General features: G+C 33.6%; 1 protein-coding gene and 6 long non-coding RNA genes across 11 annotated transcripts in view; 4 read left to right on the top strand and 3 right to left on the bottom strand.

The window, feature by feature from the left end:
* Positions 1 to 898: 898 nt before the first annotated feature.
* Positions 899 to 1,410, bottom strand: LOC138135181 (uncharacterized). The gene is made up of 2 exons (XR_011160898.1): positions 1,070 to 1,410; positions 899 to 1,016 (listed from the first exon to the last, which is right to left on the bottom strand). It is a non-coding gene; the product is annotated as an uncharacterized lncRNA (long non-coding RNA).
* A 2,020-nt stretch (positions 1,411 to 3,430) lies between these two features.
* Positions 3,431 to 4,076, top strand: LOC138122247 (uncharacterized). The gene is made up of 2 exons (XR_011156399.1): positions 3,431 to 3,832; positions 3,891 to 4,076. It is a non-coding gene; the product is annotated as an uncharacterized lncRNA (long non-coding RNA).
* Positions 4,077 to 5,328: 1,252 nt separating this feature from the next.
* Positions 5,329 to 6,007, bottom strand: LOC138141229 (uncharacterized). Its single transcript, XR_011163042.1, has 2 exons — positions 5,864 to 6,007; positions 5,329 to 5,811 (listed from the first exon to the last, which is right to left on the bottom strand). It is a non-coding gene; the product is annotated as an uncharacterized lncRNA (long non-coding RNA).
* Positions 6,008 to 13,957: 7,950 nt separating this feature from the next.
* LOC138126161 (uncharacterized) lies at positions 13,958 to 14,335 on the top strand. The gene is made up of 2 exons (XR_011157668.1): positions 13,958 to 14,166; positions 14,219 to 14,335. It is a non-coding gene; the product is annotated as an uncharacterized lncRNA (long non-coding RNA).
* A 1,973-nt stretch (positions 14,336 to 16,308) lies between these two features.
* On the top strand, positions 16,309 to 17,408 carry LOC138133384 (uncharacterized). The gene is made up of 2 exons (XR_011160349.1): positions 16,309 to 16,709; positions 16,775 to 17,408. It is a non-coding gene; the product is annotated as an uncharacterized lncRNA (long non-coding RNA).
* Positions 16,743 to 22,726, bottom strand: part of LOC138133353 (uncharacterized) — a 175,259-nt gene continuing 169,275 nt past the window's right edge. For 2 of the 5 annotated variants that reach the window (XR_011160343.1, XR_011160345.1), the window contains exon 2: positions 16,743 to 17,696. The gene's annotated coding sequence lies outside the window, so the exon portion shown is untranslated. Of the gene's footprint in view, positions 17,713 to 22,726 lie in introns of all 5 variants that reach the window. The other 3 variants (XR_011160346.1, XR_011160344.1, XR_011160342.1) reach the window with 3 other exon arrangements.
* LOC138138638 (uncharacterized) lies at positions 21,979 to 22,483 on the top strand. The gene is made up of 2 exons (XR_011162058.1): positions 21,979 to 22,313; positions 22,366 to 22,483. It is a non-coding gene; the product is annotated as an uncharacterized lncRNA (long non-coding RNA).

The following is a 22,726-nucleotide window of genomic DNA, read 5'->3' as shown; positions in this document are numbered from 1 at the left end:
GTGAAAATTTATTGTGGCTTGAATTTATTATTCCATCAGGCTCATTATCACTCATGAAATATCCTGTATAGTTTTATATGATATAAACGATAAAGACACGACAATTATTGTAAGTTTACAGATGAATGTAGGATATAATACGTAATTCATCTATTGGAAAAATTTGTGTAGCAAAATGTGAAGAGGAAAATGGACAAATTATCATAATGCAGTGTATTGCTTTGAAAACATGTGTTGTGTTCAATATCATTGTCAAGAAAATAAAACTTAAACATCCAAACCTAACCTCACAAATTTTGCTAGAGTGTACCTCTAAAAGCGGACGTATTTGCAGTTTTTATTGAAAAATACAGATTTTTCATGTTTATTTAAAAACGGCATTTGATTTAAATAACATTAATTATTTATGCCTTGCTCCTTATTCCTCCAAGCCATCCATAATGATATATTTTTTATAGAATAGGTACATATTACTTAAAATCAGTAACGAGCATCATAGAAGTTTTCACTTTTGTCGTGCGGTCTTAAACACACACTCTTTTTTTTTGTTCCTTTTATGTGCTGGGCTTCTTTCTCCTTTCTTCTTCTTGGGCGTTCTTCTTACCTACTTACTTATTCCAAATCCCTCGTTGTATTCTTCTTTTCTTCCTTTTTCATTCGTGTAGGGGCTACTTTCTCAATCCGACATGTCTCGTTCTCTGCACGCACTCCGTATTTATTTGATTTTCCAGTGGCTTGGTGTTCAGGATTTCAGGAAGTTGGTTCCCGAAAGACTTATATATCAGGATTTTTCCAACTGAAATTTTACTTGCGGAACAATGGAAATGGTTTCCATGAATATCTTTAGAAATGAGGTAACACCATCTCAGTGACGAGTAGAAAAAATGACACAAAAACATTTAATTATTATTTTGCTTTTATTTCGGGTTTCATCAATTCACATAGATCTTTTGTCAATATGAATGTAAGAATTTTCATCCCACCTTTTTAGGTTGGTAGGTATCTTCTTTTACTGTCTATTGAAAGTGATATTATTATAATTTCAAAAAAAAATTACTACATTACTTACAAGGGAAACCCCAGTCCCATTTGGCCAATGCTGCTGCGAAGTAAGCAGAAAGAAATAGAAATACCATCAACTTCATCTTGACTAGTTGGTGAATGATGTTTGGTTGGCTCGTACCGTTGATTTTATAGTTGATAATGTTGCCCTATATACAGTGCGACTCAACAAAACAATTGAAGAAATGTTATGGAAATGTACTAGGAGCACCAGTGCAAACCTTTTTCTGGTCACTGTGTACAAATTACACGCTGCGATTATAGGACTCATTAGTTTTCTATAGAAAAGGCAAAAGTATGGAAAAAAGGGTGAAACGAGCCATAACGTATTTTTCAATTTGATTTAGATCGTCGTGCAATATTTAATTTATTACGTCCATGAAATATTATCGTAACATAAACAATTGCGATATCGATATTTTGAAAACTACAAGAAAATATTTAAATTAGAAGGAACAACTGTTGCAAAATAAATTAATAAATTATATAAATGTTTACTCGTAATACACTGCCGGACATCGCAGATGATAATCGCAAAAATTGTCCTGTCACCATAAATTATGTAAATAAGTAATTGTATTGCAAATAGTAAATTTCTCCCTTTGGTGGCAAGCTGATAAAAATACTATAAAAAAAAGGAGTGTGTGCTTCAGACCGCACGACGGAAGTGAAAACTTCTATGATGGTGGTTACTGATTTTAAGTAATATGTACCTATTCTATACAAAAATACAGCGTGAATTTGAAATACGTCACAATCTTAAAACCCCAGGATCTTCAGACCAATTATGAAATCACGTGCACTCAGTTTTGCACTATAGATCCGCATAAGGACAGAAAAGCCATGTACAGTTCAAGCACAAAAGTTGAGTACGCCACTGATATCACGTTAGGGCGAATTGTAAGATTTAAAAAGTTATCGAGTGCAACGCAAAAAAGGAGCAAAAAGTTTTTTCCAACATGGCTTATGAAGATGATACTTTCAACACTCAATTTAGTGAGGAAAATAGGCGTTTGCATCACTAGTGATGAAAATGGAGAAAGTAAACTCACTAGTGAGGAAAATTTATTTAACAATCTACTATCAACTTATTAATATAAAAATTTAAAACACTGTTGTTTGCATTAATTGAAACTCCAGATCCCGAGGATTCAAAAAATAGGGGAATAAAATAATTATAAAGAAATTTTAAATTGAGACTCATTTTCATAAGTGATGTTGGAACAAATAGTATACACAATTCCTGATTAGATTAGTATTAGGATGTCCAGAAAGTTCTGAGCTTTTTAGAAAAATAGATAAAAATAAATAAATATCTATTACTTAAAAAATTACACAACAATTAAACTAAATATTCGCCGTTATTGTCAATGACTTCCAACCATCTTTGTCCCAAAAGCTCAATTCCACAACGATGGAAGATGGATTCTTTCCTCCCGAACGATTCTGATCCTTAAGACCTTCTTCCCCATTCAGAAATTTCGCAAACCATCTCCGACAAGTAGACTCTTTTACCGTCCCTGCACCTTCAATTCTGCATATATTTCCACATTTTTAAACTCATATAACATTAAATTACGATTTCGTTCTTTTTCCGTGTAAACAACAGAACAACAAACAGAATGTAACCAATTGAAAATTATTTAACTGAAAAACGTCAAATTGTTTATGGACAAGTGTACTTCATGTTTTAAAAAACTAACAAAAATTAGCAATCGATTTTACATTTATTTTATATCGTGAAACAGAATACCACAAAAACGCTCAGAACTTTCTGGACACCCTAATATTTTATAAATCAATTTCAGTTCGGCCCATTGTACAAAACAAAATAATCACGGAATTAGAGCAAAAATAGGTTTATTAAATTTACCAGGTGGCTTGCCAAGTAGGCTGACGTAATGTAAACTCAACAAACGTCAAACAGTAATAATTTTCAATGGACCCTTTTCAAATAAAGAAATGAGTGAATGGGATATTTTAAAAAATATGCAGTTTTATTTCATAAACATAAAACATAGGAAATCATAATTACATCAAAATAAATAAAATTCTACTTCAACAATATTAAACTATATTAATTATTTTTGAATTTTCATTTCATAAATTTTTCAACTGTCTTCCATAGGCTGCAAGACACTAACCTAAATTTTGCCGAACATTTTGTAACTGTCTAACGATTATAAAACCTTGTAAATAATGTAATAAATTAAGACACTAACCAAGACGATCATAAAAATTTTGCCGAACATTTTGTAACTGTCTAACGATTATAAAACCTTCTGGGCAAGAAATAATGTAATAAATTATAAGTATTTTTTTTATAGCTATTAAGACAACAAGTGTTTTATAGACGATTTAAAAATCGAGATCGTAGTTTAAATCAGAGCGACCGCAGGGAGCGAGGGTTTAATAGATCGAGATTTTTAAACTATAAAACACGTGTTGTCTTCAAGATTTTTTCAAACACTAACATCTTATCAGAAATTTTAATAAATTCAGAAATTATTCGAGGCGCGTTACAATACACAAAATGCGGAGGTTGCCGTGGGTACTATGGTAATAATATCAACAAATTTGGAAAAAAACAATTTTCATTGTTGAAATGTACCAAAACGTGCCAGAAGAAATAAGAAAAAAGGGGCAATTTGTTACCAATGAAGTCTAAAAGTGCATACGAAAAGGTGTATGTTTCGTTTCAAGGCCGGAACAATAAAAAAAGGATCACGGAGGTAACGGAAGATGTCATTTTAGCTTTTCTTGATATGGGGTAAGTGTGTAGAACTTCATTAAAAGTTAATTCACACTACGGCAAGAATCATTTGAAGAAAATGTAAAGATTGCCAGTTTTCGATGGCCGGGCATTTGCATTGGATGAAACAGCAGAAGTTAAAGAAGAAGATGTTAGGAACAAGAGCACGAAGCTAATGTGACAGTTCCAATTCAATAATTGTACTTTTCACTTTTGTGATAATTACTGTAAAAATGATGAATAAAATGTTACTTGAATAATATGTGTGAGCGTATTTTATGACTCTATAAGATACGTTGCTATTGACGACGTGTCTTATAGAGAAAAGCGTATTTTATGGGAAACATAAGGTGTGAGCTCAAATGCACCATGGAAACAGTACAGTGCATTTTTTTTAACTGTTGCCATAGGGAATTGCATGGTGAAACTTATACCCCCTGTTAACTTTTGTTCTGATGAAAATATTCAAACCATTTTTGGCACAAAGTTGGAAGACTTTTTAAACTATCGGACAGATTACAATTCAATATTCTAAATTGTCGAAAAAGTTGTGAAAAAAATATTTGTACCACGCCGGAATAATAGTACGTCAAGCGGCTGCCAGAATAGCGTCCTTATCGGCTCAACCAGCAACTGCCTATCCCCACTTTTGATTTTTGTTAGTTTCATTTAAAAAATAAATAGCGAGATCTTCTCGTGGCTATGATTAAATCTCTTTATAAAAAAACAAAACGTAATAACGTTAATGCAGAAATAATTCAACAAATTAACAGAAATTATCAAAAGAATTGTTCAAAATGTTTTTCTTCGACTATTTTGTAAATGTCGCACTGTAATGGAATTTGGTCAGATGCTGGTTGAGCCGACAGGGACGCTATTCTGGCGACCGCTCGACGTACTATTATTCCGGCGCACTTTAAAATATTTTTTCACAACTTTTTCGACAGTTTAGGATATTGAATTGTAATCTATCCGATAGTTTAAAAAATCTTCCAACTTTGTTGCAAAAATGGTTTGAATATTTTCGTCAGAACAAAAGTTAACAGGGGGTATAAGTTTTACCATGCAATTCCCTATGGCAACAGTTAAAAAATGCACTGTATAAGATATTAGTGTTAGAAAAACAATATTAATTATTTATGCCTTGCTCCTTATTCCTCCAAGTCATCCATAATGATATATTTTTTATAGAATAGGTACATATTACTTAAAATCAGTAACGAGCATCATAGAAGTTTTCACTTTTGTCGTGCGGTCTTAAGCACACACTCTTTTTTTTGTTCCTTTTATGTGACCTTTATATCAGGATTTCTCCAACTGAAATTTTACTTGCGGAACAATGGAAATAGTTTCCATGAACATCTTTAGAAAGAATTTTTTTTTTTAAATAGCCTTTCCCCTTTCACCGTACTGGTCTATCAGGTCGGCTCGTTTTTTCCTCTCTTTTTTTCCTTTGTGTGCGGCGGGGCTCCGGGATACTTACCCCGGCCACCCACGCCCACCCGCTCTTCTCCTTTTTCCTTTCTGGACAACACAACACGAAATACAGCACAAACATCCATGGGAGAGGCTCATCCGGCCTGGATTTGAACCCTGCTGACCTCGCGGTGGTGTCGGAAGAGTGTCGCTCTTCCTTCCACCACCCTACCGTCAGTCCCTGAAAGACATACACACGCATCCATGGCCCGGTGGAGGTTCCTTCCTTTGAAAAAACCCTCCCCCTTCGGTGAGATTCGAACCCACTAGCGCCGGGACCGCGACCTCGGAGCACTGTCTCCGACAGCCATGCGGCCACCGAGCTACCTTAGAAAAAAATATTATTATTATCGAAATGAGGTAACACCATGTCAGTGACGAGTAGAAAAAATGACACAAAAACATTTAATTATTATTTTGCTTTTATTTCGGTTTCATCAATTCACATAGATCTTTTGTCAATATGAATGTAAGAATTTTCATCCCACCTTTTTAGGTTGGTAGGTATCTTCTTTTATAGCCTACTGAAAGTGATATAAATATTAAATATTCAAAAATTTCAAAAAAACTTACTCCTCTGCCATCCTGCCACCAATGCTGCTGCGAAGTAAGCAGAAAGAAATAGAAATACCATCAACTTCATCTTGACTAGTTGGTGAATGATGTTTGGTTGGCTCGTACCGTTGATTTTATAGTTGATAATGTTTCCCGATATACAGTGCGACTCAACAAAACAATTGAAGAAATGTTATGTAAATGTACTAGGAGCACCAGTGCAAACATTTTTCTGGTCACTGTGTACAAATTACACGCTGCGATTATAGGAGTCATTAGTTTTCTATAGAAAAGGCAAAAGTATGGAAAAAAAAGTTGAAACGAGCCATAACGTATTTTTCAATTTGATTTAGATCGTCGTGCAATATTTAATTTATTACGTCCATGAAATATTATAGTAACATGAACAATTATGTTTTTTTTTTTGTTGCGATATCGATATTTTGAAAACTACAAGAAAATATTTAAATGAGAAGGAACAACTGTTGCAAAATAAATTAATAAATTATTTAAATGTTTACTCGTAATACACTGCCGGACATCGCAGATGATGATGATAATCGCAATAATTGCCCTGTCACCATAAATTATATAAATAAGTAATTATATTGCAATAGTAATTAACGTTATAAGTCCGGGAACTCATAGTTTACAGTATGAGTGAGACGTTTAAGGTATACAGGGTCTCCCAGAACTGGCGGACCAAAATAACACGGTGAAATCATTATCTTCTGGCAATAATAGGAAAAATATTTAAAAAAATCCATCCTCATTGGATTTTAAAATAAGAACGTTTTTAATTGACCAATCGCGTGTAGATATAAAATTACCTTAGAAAATTTTATATTGGTAAATATCGAAACAAATTTGATTGTTGCAAAGACATTATAATTGAATATTATGTCATAATAAATTATTTCTGACAATTCTGACAAGTCATTAAAAACGCGTAATGTTTACCGCTTCAGAATATTTTGATATGCTTGTCTTATATGGACAGTGTGTAGTGTGATGAGAGTGCCACAGTTGCTCCTCAGGAGTACGCAGTTCGTTTTCCCAATAGGGAACATCCTAGCAGAAATACTATAATCTGAAAAATACTATAACCTAAAAACGTCCGTCATTGCACAAACAATGCGGATACCCAACAATGCATATGCATCATTTGAAATGTATCCATAGTTACAAATAAAGCAGGAAAACTAATTAATAGGTAAATTAACATCAACAACAGTATTGGTCAGTTTAAATTGCTTCTTTCCTAATCACTATTTAAGATCGATTTTTTTGAACATTTTTCCTATTATTCCCAGAAGATGATGAATTCACCGTATTATTTTGGTCCGCCAGTTCTGGGAGACCCTGCATAATAATATACCTGGATAATATCGCAACAATATTTTTATTTTCATCACCGAAGATAAAGCACCACCACGCGTTTCTTCATCGTCATTCCCAAGAAAATCAGCAATCCACTGAACACTTTTCTTTCGGAAATGAAACAATTTTACATCATCTTCTCTTGTAATGGTATTGTCTTTCCTTTCTTTGTAAAATTTACGGTTTCTTGGCACTTGAAACATACTTTTATGGTGCTTTAACATCCGATTTATAACTACTAGTACGACACGAAGGAGAATGTCATCTGTCCTAGCAATTGCTTACTATTTCAAGTAAATGCTAAACTTTATTAATAGTAAAAGAAGCAAATCCTTATATCGTCAAGCAAATGCTTTCTAAAACGAGCAAAAGCATTTGCTAGTCAGGTTTCACTAGCATTTACTACACTTTTATTAATATCACTTAAATCAATTGCTTAAAAAAATGGCTAGCAAAACCATTTGCTACCTTTTATTAATACTGCCCATTGACACACTGAGACACAAAATTCCAACCAAACAATAGCCGAAGGTTGCACTGAAAAACAAGGAACTAACTACTACTAGCACCCGCGTAACAAAACTTTATGCACCTTTTTTGCATTGCACTCCATAACTTTTTAAATCTTACTATTCGCCCTAACGTGATATCCAGTGGCGTACTCAACTTTTGAGCTTGAACTGTACATGGCTTTTCTGCCCTTATGCGGATCTATAGCGCAAAACTGAGTGCACGTGATTTTCACAATTGGTCTGAAGATCCTGGGGTTTTAAGATTGTGACGTATTTCAAATTCACGCTGTATTTTTGTATAGAATAGGTACATATTACTTAAAATCAGTAACGACCATCATAGAAGTTTTCACTTCCGTCGTGCGGTCTGAAGCACACACTCCTTTTTTTTATAGTATTTTTTATCAGCTTGCCAACAAAGGGAGAAGAAATTTACTTTATTTCATCCTGTGTCAAATTTCAATACTTTACGTCATCAGTTTGAATCCGGGAAAACGCAAAAAACGGCTGGACGCCGGTTAAGTGTTGCTATTGGAAACACAAAAGTAACAATCGCACAAATCGCAATAACAATTATTCAGGTTTAAGAAATGTTTTATTCAAAACTACATCTAAATACAAATTAACAATTTAACTATTTCGGCCACAAAGAAGATGATGCACTTACTTTCTCAGAATAAAAACTTTAGTTCACAAATAAAATAATACAACCATTTAAACCAAATCTAAAAAATAGGCCAGCCAGAAGAACCTCTTCCGTAGGTAATTTTCTTCACATTATTTTCTGATTTCCATTTACAAAAATGGCTGAATTGTTTTTGATACCTTTCACCAGACTTGCTACTCTTGCTAGGTATTAATTCAGCACAGGCTTCTGCAGATTTTCTTACAATTTCTCGAGGATTTGCTTTAGAAGTCATTTTGACGCACCAAATTATTTCAACAAAATCAACAAAATAAACAATTGCCAAACAGCCGTTGCTAATCATGTTCCAAAAATGTGACTAGATTTGGAGCATTTGTTAAATTATTTTGAAATTAATTTCAATGTTTCTTTCAAACGAAATTTGAGGCAGGATGAAATAAAATACATAACGACATTCGTCCGTGAACTCTTTTTACAGTATTACAGTTGTGGGAATCTCAGAGACGTGGCTAACTCAGAATGTTCTGAATCAGACTCTATCAATAGGTAATTATAAAATTGTGAGAAATGATCGTAAGGCTAGAGGTGGAGGGGTTGTTTTTTATTTGCGGCAACATCTGCAGCATAGGTTAGTTGATGTGTCTGGGAGCGTCCCGGGAGTCTCTCAGCTTGAACATTTGTGGATCAGTATAAAACTGGGTGGACAATCTGCATGTTTAGGTACTCTATACCGGCCTCCCAATGCAAGTCTGAATACTTCACTTGACTGTCTCGAAAATATATTAAACTTTCTTACACCTAAGTATGATATAGTATTGTTTGGGGGGGACCTGAATGTTGACATGGCTTGCAACAATATAGATTCACAATCATTATCTAGAATACTTAGCAGACATAATCTAGTTCAAATAATAAATGCGCCTACTCGTATTACTCCCACTACTCAAACGATTTTAGATGTGCTAGTCTGTCCTAATAATCTACTGCCCATTGAGATAAATAATATTAGAATGGATGATATCTCAGACCATAATTTTGTGTATGCGAAGTTTAATATAAAGAAATCTAAACCTCCTGCACTGTTTAAATCATATCGGGATTTCAGTAAGTTTAACTTTGAATCATTTACCGCGGATGTCTTGCAAATTGATTGGGATTATATTTATTTATGTAACACCGTTGATGAAATGGTTTACTTTTTTAATCAAAATATTATACAGTTATACGATACACACGCGCCAATGAGGAAAGCTAGAATTACAAAACCTCCAGCCCCATGGCTCACAGAAAATTTAAAGCTGCTCATGAATCTCAGGAACGTGGCTTTTAGGAAATACAAAAGAACAGGGAGTGAAGTGGATTGGCGGGAATACAAGGACCGACGGAACTTTGTCAACGCATGTATTAATGCCGAAAAAAAAGCATATTTACAACAAAAATTTAAACTCAGTCCTAAAGCATTTTGGAACACAATTAAGGACTTTAACATTAAAACAAAAAATTCAGATAGTGTCAAATTTAGTATTGAAGAATTAAATAGTATTAATAAAGCATTTTTGGACAAACCTGCCAGTTTACAACCGGGTGACTATAACCTTATAAAAAACCAATGTGAAAGTCATAATTTCCCTCATACGGACAATAAATTTACTTTTGAAGCAGTAACCGTTAATAAAATAGAAAAAGTTTTTTATTCCATCAAAAGCAATGCTATCGGAGCAGACCATATTAGTTTAAAAATGTTAATAAATGTATTTCCTTTCGTCTCAACCCATGTTACTTTTATTATTAATAAATGTCTTGAAGCTGGTGAGTTTCCTGAATCTTGGAAGGATTCTCTAGTAATTCCCCTACCAAAGTGTGTTGAACCAAAGTCACACGGTGATTATCGACCCATCAGTGTTTTGCCGACGATGTCTAAGATATTGGAAAGAGTAGTGCATGAGCAGCTTAGTCAGTATGTCAATGATAACAATATACTACCAGCCACACAGTCAGGATTTAGGTCCTCGTACAGTACTAGTACGGCTCTTCTTCATATAACAGATGACATTTTTAATGCAGTAAATCAGCATAAATTAACATGTTTAGTTTTATTGGACTACTCGAAAGCATTTGACACTATAGATCATAAAATCTTATTATTAAAAATGAGTTACCTTGGTTTATCAAAGTCCGTTGTGCGGTTCTTTCAGATGTATCTTGGTCACCGTCGGCAATGCACTATTGCTGGTAACCAAAGGTCAGATTTCAGACCAGTAACCCGAGGAGTACCACAAGGTAGCATTTTGGGACCTTTATTGTTTAGTCTTTACACCGCGGATATAACAGCTGGTATTAGGTACTGTAAGACACATCAATATGCAGATGACACCCAGTTGTATTACTCTTTCTATTTGAGCGCTCGTCTAGAGGCTGCTAATAATATCAATTATGATCTTAAACAAATATCTGCAAACTCAAATAATCACGGTCTGAAATTAAACGAGCAGAAAACAACTCTCCTTGTTATTGGTAGGGGACGGGATACACTTTTAAGTGATATAAATTTTAATATTATCTTAAATAAACATATTTTAAAACCACAAGAATACGGAAAAAATTTAGGACTTTCAATAGACAGCAATTTAAGGTTCCACGAACAGGTCAACAAAATAAATCAAAATTCATTTATCAAATTAAAACATTTATATAAGTTCAAAGACATATTAAGTTCAGATGTAAAATTAAAATTATGTGATTGATACCCTCATTCTTTCAGCCATTGAATATTGTGGTATTGTATACTGGCCTGCGATTTTAAATAAAGATAAAGAGAGTCTTCAGAGAGTGCAGAATTGTTGTCTGAGATTTTGCTTTAACATACGTAAGTTCGATCATATTTCATATAAATATAAGGAAGCAGGCTGGATGAGGCTGCCGGAGCGATTTCTGCTACATTTTGGAGTCTTTTTGTTTCAGCTAAGTAAACGGCAGCTGCCTCATTACCTCTACAAAAAGCTGATCAAGCATTCTGATATCCACAACCGTCCTACTAGATACAACGATCATTTTATTGTTCCTGCGTATAGTTCGGCATTATATCAAAGAAGTTTCTTCTATAGCGCCGCGAGAATCTATAACTTGATTCCCAGTGAAATAAAATAGTCACCTAGCACTTCTGTTTTTAAATCCAAATTTAAAAAATATCTTTTTGCTACACCAATTACGTTGTGAATGTACTCATTTTCATGGTACTCAAATGGGACGCAATCTTGATTTATAATGCATATATTGGTTTTTATTTTTCTTTTTTTTCTTTTTCTCTTTTTTTTTCTCTTTTTTCTTTTTTTAAAATTTAGGTTAAGTTTGAGGGGGGGGGAGGGGGGGTGGTTACTTGGAAGAGCAACGTTGTTGAAAGGCGCCACCCCAGTTATTATTAGTATTCTTAGAATTGTCACTGTTGTAACTGATTTATTTTCTGGAATTAACTGTTATTGTATTAATTGAATTTTAACTACAATTATCGAATAAAGACAATATTATTATTATTATTATTATTATTCGTTTCGAGTTTCAAGACTCGGCTCCTTCGTCGCCTCGTCCTTAAACGTCTCACTCATACTGTAAACTATGAGTTCCCGGACTTATAACGTTAATTGAAGCATTGGGTGGAAAAACAGCGTTAAGCTATTAACGCTGTTTTTTGTATTATTGGTAGAAACGATTGTTAAGGTATCTTGGATACCGTAGTGAAAATCTCAATTTTATCTAACGCAAGGTTAAGAAGTTGTAACTGAAAAAATAACAATGGGCCGTATCAGCGGTGAACATGCTCATGAATGCATCTCTTTCCCACTGGTTATATTTGCATAAAGTTATATCGTTTTATACCTTAATCGCAACTTTAATGAAAGACAACTTCAAAAACGTTCTCGTAATACGGCCGCCCAACCTGTATAACGCTGTTTTTCCTTGAAAACACTGAAAATTGTCGTTTAATAGTAATGGTATACGTGGTCGTCAAATTGTTCTGAATATATTTTTCTAGAGTATTTTCCCAATAATTCGTAGAACAATAACCTAAAAATAATTTTTTGTTGACATCGATGGTTCGGTTATGTAAAATCACCTACTTTATCGCATTTTCTTGAATGATTTTAAATTTGGTGGAAAAACAGCGTTCTCATTATTTTTTTTAATGGGCTGTAGAAAAATCTGTTTTATAGTATTTTTTCTCCTATCCCACCTCCACCCGGCGGCACGGCAATTTTGCCGGAGTACATACACTATTACGGATAATACTATCAAGTAATAGTGCAGTGCTTATCAACATAATTACCGGCGTCTCGCCTCCGCATTTTGACTTTTTTGTGTTTTATGTTCTGTGTCAATGTTAAGGAATTTCCTCACGATGTGACATGAGTATAATAATATACCTTTTTGAATTTCAACCACCAATGTGTTCTCTAAGTCCAAAATTTTTAAATTTTTAAAAAGAGATTGGGGTACTATTCCTGTTGCTGAAATTATAAATGGTAAAATCGAAATTTTTTCTAAACACCAAAGATTTCTCATAGCAACGGAGAGTTCTAAATATTTATTAATTTTTGTATTATATGTCTGTGTTATATTGTGTGAATTTGGAACAGCTATATCTAAAAGATATGCTTGCTTTTGTTGTTTATTTAAAATAATAATGTCTGGTCTGTTATGCTGAATGTGAATGTCAGTTAAAACTGTCCGATCAAAATATAATTTGTAATTGTCATTTTCTAAACAACTTTCTGGTTTATAAATGTAATGTGGTTGTGTATCCTTTAATAAATTGAATTTAACTGCTAAATTCATGTGTATAATTTTTGCGAATATATCATGACGTTTTTTATATTCGCTTTGAGCCAAAACGGTGCAAGAAGAAATGATATGTTCAATGGTTTCCCCTTCAGTTCCGCAAATCCTACATTTATCGATGATCGATTGTAAACCGCATATGTGTTTTTTATAATTTCTTGTATTTATAACTAGTATTATTTTTTTTCTTGAAGGAAAACAATAGAAACTCAGTGAAATAATAATCCTCACAAGCCACAGCACCATAACTCATATAATTTTGTCATTTGCAGCATTCAAATTTTTTCAAATTGATTTATCTCGGAATGATGTTTTCTGGATAACGCTGTTTTTCCATCCAATGCTTCAATTACTATTGCAATATAATTACTTATTTACATAATTTATGGTGACAGGGCAATTATTGCGATTATCATCATCATCTGCGATGTCCGGCAGTGTATTACGAGTAAACATTTAAATAATTTATTAATTTATTTTGCAACAGTTGTTCCTTCTCATTTAAATATTTTCTTGTAGTTTTCAAAATATCGATATCGCAACAAAAAAAAAACATAATTGTTCATGTTACTATAATATTTCATGGACGTAATAAATTAAATATTGCACGACGATCTAAATCAAAATGAAAAATACGTTATGGCTCGTTTCAACTTTTTTTTCCATACTTTTGCCTTTTCTATAGAAAACTAATGACTCCTATAATCGCAGCGTGTAATTTGTACACAGTGACCAGAAAAATGTTTGCACTGGTGCTCCTAGTACATTTACATAACATTTCTTCAATTGTTTTGTTGAGTCGCACTGTATATCGGGAAACATTATCAACTATAAAATCAACGGTACGAGCCAACCAAACATCATTCACCAACTAGTCAAGATGAAGTTGATGGTATTTCTATTTCTTTCTGCTTACTTCGCAGCAGCATTGGTGGCAGGATGGCAGAGGAGTAAGTTTTTTTGAAATTTTTGAATATTTAATATTTATATCACTTTCAATAGGCTATAAAAGAAGATACCTACCAACCTAAAAAGGTGGGATGAAAATTCTTACATTCATATTGACAAAAGTTCTATGTGAATTGATGAAACCGAAATAAAAGCAAAATAATAATTAAATGTTTTTGTGTCATTTTTTCTACTCGTCACTGACATGGTGTTACCTCATTTCGATAATAATAATTTTTTTTTCTAAGGTAGCTCGGTGGCCGCATGGCTGTCGGAGACAGTGCTCCGAGGTCGCGGTCCCGGCGCTAGTGGGTTCGAATCTCACCGAAGGGGGAGGGTTTTTTCAAAGGAAGGAACCTCCACCGGGCCATGGATGCGTGTGTATGTCTTTCAGGGACTGACGGTAGGGTGGTGGAAGGAAGAGCGACACTCTTCCGACACCACCGCGAGGTCAGCAGGGTTCAAATCCAGGCCGGATGAGCCTCTCCCATGGATGTTTGTGCTGTATTTCGTGTTGTGTTGTCCAGAAAGGAAAAAGGAGAAGAGCGGGTGGGCGTGGGTGGCCGGGGTAAGTATCCCGGAGCCCCGCCGCACACAAAGGAAAAAAAGAGAGGAAAAAACGAGCCGACCTGATAGACAAGTACGGTGAAAGGGGAAAGGCTATTTAAAAAAAAAAATTCTTTCTAAAGATGTTCATGGAAACTATTTCCATTGTTCCGCAAGTAAAATTTCAGTTGGAGAAATCCTGATATAAAGGTCACATAAAAGGAACAAAAAAAAGAGTGTGTGCTTAAGACCGCACGACAAAAGTGAAAACTTCTATGATGCTCGTTACTGATTTTAAGTAATATGTACCTATTCTATAAAAAATATATCATTATGGATGACTTGGAGGAATAAGGAGCAAGGCATAAATAATTAATATTATTTTTCTAACACTAATATCTTATACTGTTTCCATGGTGCATTTGAGCTCACACCTTATGTTTCCCATAAAATACGCTTCTCTCTATAAGACACGTCGTCAATAGCAACGTATCTTATAGAGTCATAAAATACGCTCACACATATTATTCAAGTAACATTTTATTCATAATTTTTACAGTAATTATCACAAAAGTGAAAAGTACAATTATTGAATTGGAACTGCCACATTAGCTTCGTGCTCTTGTTCGTAACATCTTCTTCTTTAACTTCTGCTGTTTCATCCAATGCAAGTGCCCGGCCATCGAAAACTGGCAATCTTTACATTTTCTTCAAATGATTCTTGCCGTAGTGTGAATTAACTTTTAATGAAGTTCTACACACTTACCCCATATCAAGAAAAGCCAAAATGACATCTTCCGTTACCTCCGTGATGCTTTTTTTTTGTTGTTCCGGCCTTGAAACGAAACATACACCTTTTCGTATGCACTTTTAGACTTCATTGGTAACAAATTGCCGCTTTTTTCTTCTGGAACGTTTTGGCACATTTCAACGATGAAAATTGTTTTTTTCAAAATTTGTTGATATTATTACCATAGTACCCACGGCAACCTCCGCGTTGTGACGGGCCTCGAATAATTTCTGAATTTCATTAAAATTACTGATAAGATGTTAGTGTTAGAAAAAATCTTGAAGATAACGCGTGTTTTATAGTTTAAAAATCTCGATCTATTAAATCCTCGCTCCCTGCGGTCGCTCTGATTTAAACTACGATCTCGATTTTTAAATCGTCTATAAAACACTTGTTGTCTTAATAGCTATTTTCTAACACTAATATCTTATACTGTTTCCATGGTGCATTTGAGCTCACACCTTATGTTTCCCATAAAATACGCTTTTCTCTATAAGACACGTCGTCAATAGCAACGTATCTTATAGAGTCATAAAATACGCTCACACATATTATTCAAGTAACATTTTATTCATCATTTTTACAGTAATTATCACAAAAGTGAAAAGTACAATTATTGAATGAGGACAGGTCGATTTATTAAAATTTAACATAAAATAACATTTTTGGCCTCCCAATCTGGGAAATATAGCGTTACCTTACACTTTAGGTCAAGGGAGGTACGATTTCCCGTACAATGTCAAAAATTTCTAGTGGAATGTGGGAAAAATCTAGTGGAGTACGGGAAAAATGTACGGACACCGTTGATTTATTCTTTTCACAGTTACTTTAAAATTAAAGTGTCCATACGTTACTTTAACTTAGTGTAAAAAAACACATTTCCCTGTATAATTTTTCCGATAAATGTGTTTGTTTAATTTATATCGATCGAAAAAGAAAATAATCGTAACAGGGAAAATACAACCTATTGGGTTGGCAGCTGTATATGTCAAAAAGTTTGACAATTGTCAGGTATTTCATAAATATCTGCAAAATTGCACAATAAAACTAAACCACAGAAGTTGATATATGGTTTTGTGTACCTACTTTATCCAGTACTAGCTGTTAGTGCTAAAGTGCAACTGGAAAATAAAAATAAACAAAACCTTCTAACCCCAAAATCTTGTATTCACCTGAAGAAAGATGATTCGTTTTCACCAGGAAGTAGTGGTTAAGTACAAGACATTTTAATAATTTGCAACATTATTAACATAATTTATTTTGTAAAATTACAGTTGTAAACATTATTGTTACAATTCTCCACTTTAGAGAACAATGCAGAAACAATTTGGTAACTGTCAGCTTTATTACTTCTGGGTTGAATGTCAATATGTTGTACTGGTGCTTCTCTTACGGTACTGATGATGGAATTCTCAATGTTGGATGGTTACATTGGAAGCAACTGCTAAAAATTCAAGTAGATTAAAGCACTGTATCGAAGTTTGTGACACAACTCACCATTGTTTGAGCTGTAGCTGCAACACAGTACATTTTGTTTTTGATGTTGAAGGAAGGCCATCAGTCATCACGAATCATTTTAGGAACTTCAATCTTGTGTCCATAGGGCAATCAAGGTTCAAATATTTGTCAATTTTATTTGAAATTGTTTTAATTGTATTAATACCAATTTAACCTGACTTCCATATATTTCTTCACAGTTTCAACCCAGTTTGGATTGGTAATGGCAAACGATCTACAAATATTGGTTTTTGTGTCAGTTATCAATATAATATCTTCTCTTGACATTTTCCATTTTCAGAGTTTATAACTCCTTTCGGAGACAGGCACCACAAACACCTATTAATAAAACTGTCTGTAATAAAATATGGTTTATTAAAAATTTGTGAATTAAAGAATAGTTATTACATACTTTCGTGAGAAAAAATTGTCCTATGTAACGTTGTTTCGATTTTTGTGGTAATAATTCAGAATTTAGTCCTGCCACTAGTTGTACTGCCTCTGGTGTCACATTTAACTCACTCTATATTATATACTAGACATTTTTTTCACTCGATTAATACACCAAAATCAAATTTTGAAGCACGACCGTAAAAATTTAGCCGGCAAATAATTTGTTAGGAAAAAAACAAATGAGCGGTCACTGTCGTCAAGGAATTGATTCCACAGCATTCGATTCTTTATTGACGATGTCAAATTCTACAATAAAATTAATCTTGATTTTTAAAAGATTTAACATTTTGGTCAGCCGAAAAGTCTAATACAAATGTCGTACGGGACGTATTTTCCGGCCCTCCAACTAATCAGGCACTCGGCTGCGCCATCGTGCCCGAAACCAGTTGTCGTGCCGGAAAATTCACATCCCGTACTCTAATGTAAATAACTATTTTAATTTACAATGCGAAAATTTCCGATAATAATGCGGAATCTGGAAAAGTGCCCCGAATGCTTGCAGCGTTTCCACGTTGAATGGCAAGAGAAATCCTCTCAAAAAGGAATTTCTTAGATTTTGAATCCCCTGATTCCGCGATAAGTCGGTCTCCGATGACATTAATGAAATCTATTGTTTCTTTGCACCAAGGGCCTAAGGTTTCAAAGGCTAAACCTTTAAATATGTAGTTTGACGAAATAATTGAACGATATTTGTTATGTTTGCGTTTGCAAGCCATTTCAGCGGCAAAACCTGAGACTTCAGATGTTTTCAATACGTAACTGTCTGCAAGTGTATCTACGACAGTAACGTCCCAAACCAAAGGTTGACCTTTATTCCACGGTACTAAAGTCATCCCATCAGGGCGTTTTCCGTCATCACGAGATAGTCCGTTTGGTTCTAAAGTTGAATTAACATGAATAGAAGTCAAAGACCGGTTGATAATAGAATTAATTTCAGTGTGTCTTGAAAATCTACCATTGCTTTTGGAACAACTTAAATTATTGAATTGGAACTGTCACATTAGCTTCGTGCTCTTGTTCCTAACATCTTCTTCTTTAACTTCTGCTGTTTCATCCAATGCAAGTGCCCGGCCATCGAAAACTGGCAATCTTTACATTTTCTTCAAATGATTCTTGCCGTAGTGTGAATTAACTTTTAATGAAGTTCTACACACTTACCCCATATCAAGAAAAACCAAAATGGCATCTTCCGTTACCTCCGTGATGCTTTTTTTATTGTTCCGGCCTTGAAACGAAACATACACCTTTTCGTATGCACTTCTAGACTTCATTGGTAACAAATTGCCCCTTTTTTCTTATTTCTTCTGGAACGTTTTGGTACATTTCAACAATGAAAATTGCTTTTTTCCAAATTTGTTGATATTATTACCATAGTACCCACGGCAACCTCCGCATTTTGTGTATTGTGACGCGCCTCGAATAATTTCTGAATTTATTAAAATTTCTGATAAGATGTTAGTGTTTGAAAAAATCTTGAAGACAACGCGTGTTTTATAGTTTAAAAATCTTGTTGTGTTAATAGCTATTAAATCCAAAGCCATTTTTAAATGAACATCAAAAATCTGTATTTTTCAATAAAAACTGCAAATACGTCCGCTTTTAGAGGTACACTCTAGCAAAATTTGTGAGGTTAGGTTTGGATGTTTAAGTTTTATTTTCTTGACGATGATATTGAACACAACACAAGTTTTCATAGCAATACCCTGCATTATGATAATTTGTCCATTTTCCTCTTCACATTTTGCTACACAAATTTTTCCAATAGATGAATTATTAAAGCCATATAATTGTGAATTACGTATTAAATCCTACATTCATCTGTAAACTTACAATATTTGTCGTGTCTTTTATCAAAATCCCTTCACATAGGAGAAAATTCTCAAATTCTGATAGTGTCGAACAAAAAAAAAAAAATACGGAATTAATTTTAAAAAAGTACTTTTAATTTATTACATTATTTCCTACCCAGAAGGTTTTATAATCGTTAAACAGTTACAAAATGTTCGGCAAAATTTTTATGATCGTCTTAGTTACTGTCTTGCAGCCTATGGAAGACAGTTTAAAAATAAATTTAATGAAAATTCAAAAATAATTAAAATACCTAGTTTAATATTGTTGAAGTAAAATTTTATTTATTTTGATGTAATTATGATTTCCTATGTTTTATGTTGATGAAATAAAACTGCACATTTTTCAGTCTATCCCATTCACTCATTTCTTTATTTGAAAAGGTGTCCATTGAAAATTATTACTTTTTGACGTTTGTTGAGTTTACATTACGTCAGCCTACTTGGCAAGCCACGTGGTAAATTTAATAAACCTATTTTTGCTCTAATTCCGTGATTATTTTGTTTTGTATGATGGGCCGAACTGAAATTGATTTATAAAATATTAGGGTGTCCAGAAAGTTCTGAGCGTTTTTGTGGTATTCTGTTTCAGGATATAAAATAAATGTAAAATTGATCGCTAATTTTTGTTAGTTATTAAAAATATGAAGTACACTTGTCCATAAACAATTTGACGGTTCTCAGTTAAATAATTTTCAATTGGGTACATTCTGGTAATTGATTGTTTACATGGAAAAAGAACGAAATCGTAATTTAATGTTATATGAGTTTAAAAATGTGGACATTCAGTGGCAGCAGCCACAAGAAATAAATATATGCAGAATTGAAGGTGCAGGGAAAAGAGTCTACTTGTCGGAGATGGTTTGCGAAATTTCTGAATAGGGAAGCAGGTCTTAAAGATCAGAATCGTTCGGGACGAAAGAGTCCATCTTCTATCGTCGTGGAATTGAGCTTTTGGGACAAAGATGGTTGGAAGTCATTGACAATAACGGCGAATATTTAGTTTAATTGTTGTGTAATTTTTTAAGTAATAGATATTTATTGATTTTTATCTATTTTTCTAAAAAACGCTCAGAACTTTCTGGACACCCTAATACTAATCTAATATCCTACCAAATTTCACTTAAAAATTCCTACTAATAAGCTCATTAACAGACCCTAAACTTTTTATATATTTTATTTCCGAAAAAAGTTGGCTACTGAAATTAAAATGTTCGGCTTTTTTTGAAAATGTATTGTGGATTGAATTTATTATTCCGTCAGGCTCATTATCACTCGTGAAATACTCTGTATAGTTTTATATAATATAAACGATAAAAACACGACAAATATTGTAAGTTTACAGATGAATGTAGGATTTAATACGTAATTCTCAATTAGGTATATGGTTTCAACAATTCATCTATTGGAACAAAATGTGAAGAGGAAAATGGACAAATTATCATAATACAGGGTATTGGTTTTGCTATGAAAACTTGTGTTGTGTTCAATATCATCGTCAAGAAAATAAAACTTAAACATCCAAACCTAACCTGACAAATTTTGCCAGAGTGTACTATGGCGAGCATGGAATTTCGGGCAGCAATTTACATGTCATTTAAAAAAACCCAATGTAGTCTAAGCTTTATTGTCATAAATGTCATAATAATTAATTTTGACGGAATTTCAAAATAAACTGTCACAATTATGCACAATTATTTTACATTTTAGTTATTGATTTCCAAAGTTTAATAAAAAAGACGGTTTAGTTCTCAGAAAATCACATCTAAGCACTTGCAGCTTTTCAGAATTGATGAATGTAATTTGGAAAATGATATGAGACAATAGTTGATATTAAAATTAGGTTATTAATACGTCTAGCACCTAAAGCCTATTTCACATTAAATATCAGTCAAATTTCAAGGTTGCCCGAAATTCCGTGCTCCCAATAGTAGGTACCTCTAAAAGCGGACATATTTGCAGTTTCTATTAAAAAATACAGATTTTTAATGTTTATTTAAAAACGGCATTGGATTTAAATAATATTAATTATTTATGCCTTGCTCCTTATCCCTCCAAGTCATCCAGTCATTTTTTTATAGAATAGGTACAGTCGATGGACAAATAAAACTGGGACAAAAATGACAATCCCATAAGTCAAAATTTACAAATTTGCATCGTTTAATTACGGCTTTATCACAAATAGGTTAACTTTGGTACGACGTATTATATTGAAACTGACAAATATATTGACAATTCACTAGTCGGATTTACATAGATTAAATTTTAAGTGTCCCAGTTTTATTTGTCCATCGACCGTACATATTACTTAAAAACAGTAACGAGCATCATAGAAGTTTTCACTTCTGTCGTGCGGTCTTAAGCACACACTCCTTTTTTTTATAGTATTTTTTATCAGCTTGCCACCAAAGGGAGAAATTTACTATTTGCAATAAAATTACTTATTTACATAATTTATGGTGACAGGACAATTACTGCAATTATCATCTGCGATGTCCTGCAGTGTATTACGAGTAAACATTTATATAATTTATTAATTTATTTTGCAACAGTTGTTCCTTCTGATTTAAATATTTTCTTGTAGTTTTGAAAATATCGATATCGCAACAAAAAAAAAAAAAACAATTGTTTATGTTACTATAATATTTCATGGATGTAATAAATTAAATATTGCACGACGATCTAAATCAAATTGAAAAATACGTTATGGCTCGTGTCAACTTTTTTTCCATACTTTTGCCTTTTCTATAGAAAACTAATGAGTCCTATAATCGCAGCGTGTAATTTGTACACAGTGACCAGAAAAATGTTTGCACTGGTGCTCCTAGTACATTTACATAACATTTCTTCAATTGTTTTGTTGAGTCGCACTGTATATCGGGAAACATTATCAACTATAAAATCAACGGTACGAGCCAACCAAACATCATTCACCAACTAGTCAAGATGAAGTTGATGGTATTTCTATTTCTTTCTGCTTACTTCGCAGCAGCATTGGCGGCAGGATGGCAGAGGAGTAAGTTTTTTTGAAATTTTTGAATATTTAATATTTATATCACTTTCAATAGGCTATAAAAGAAGATACCTACCAACCTAAAAAGGTGGGATGAAAATTCTTACATTCATATTGACAAAAGATCTATGTGAATTGATGAAACCCGAAATAAAAGCAAAATAATAATTAAATGTTTTTGTGTCATTTTTTCTACTCGTCACTGAGATGGTGTTACCTCATTTCGATAATAATAATATTTTTTTCTAAGGTAGCTCGATGGCCGCATGGCTGTCGGAGACAGTGCTCCGAGGTCGCGGTCCCGGCCGGCTAGTGGGTTCGAATCCCACCGAAGGGGGAGGGTTTTTTCAAAGAAAGGAGCCTCCGCCGGGCCATGGATGCGTGTGTATGTCTTTCAGGGACTGACGGTAGGGTGG

Source organism: Tenebrio molitor, chromosome 1, assembly GCF_963966145.1.
Source record: "Tenebrio molitor chromosome 1, icTenMoli1.1, whole genome shotgun sequence".
NCBI classification, from domain to species: Eukaryota; Metazoa; Arthropoda; class Insecta; order Coleoptera; family Tenebrionidae; genus Tenebrio; species Tenebrio molitor.
Note: the sequence above shows the minus strand (reverse complement) of the source record. Positions and strands in the feature narration are given on the sequence as shown.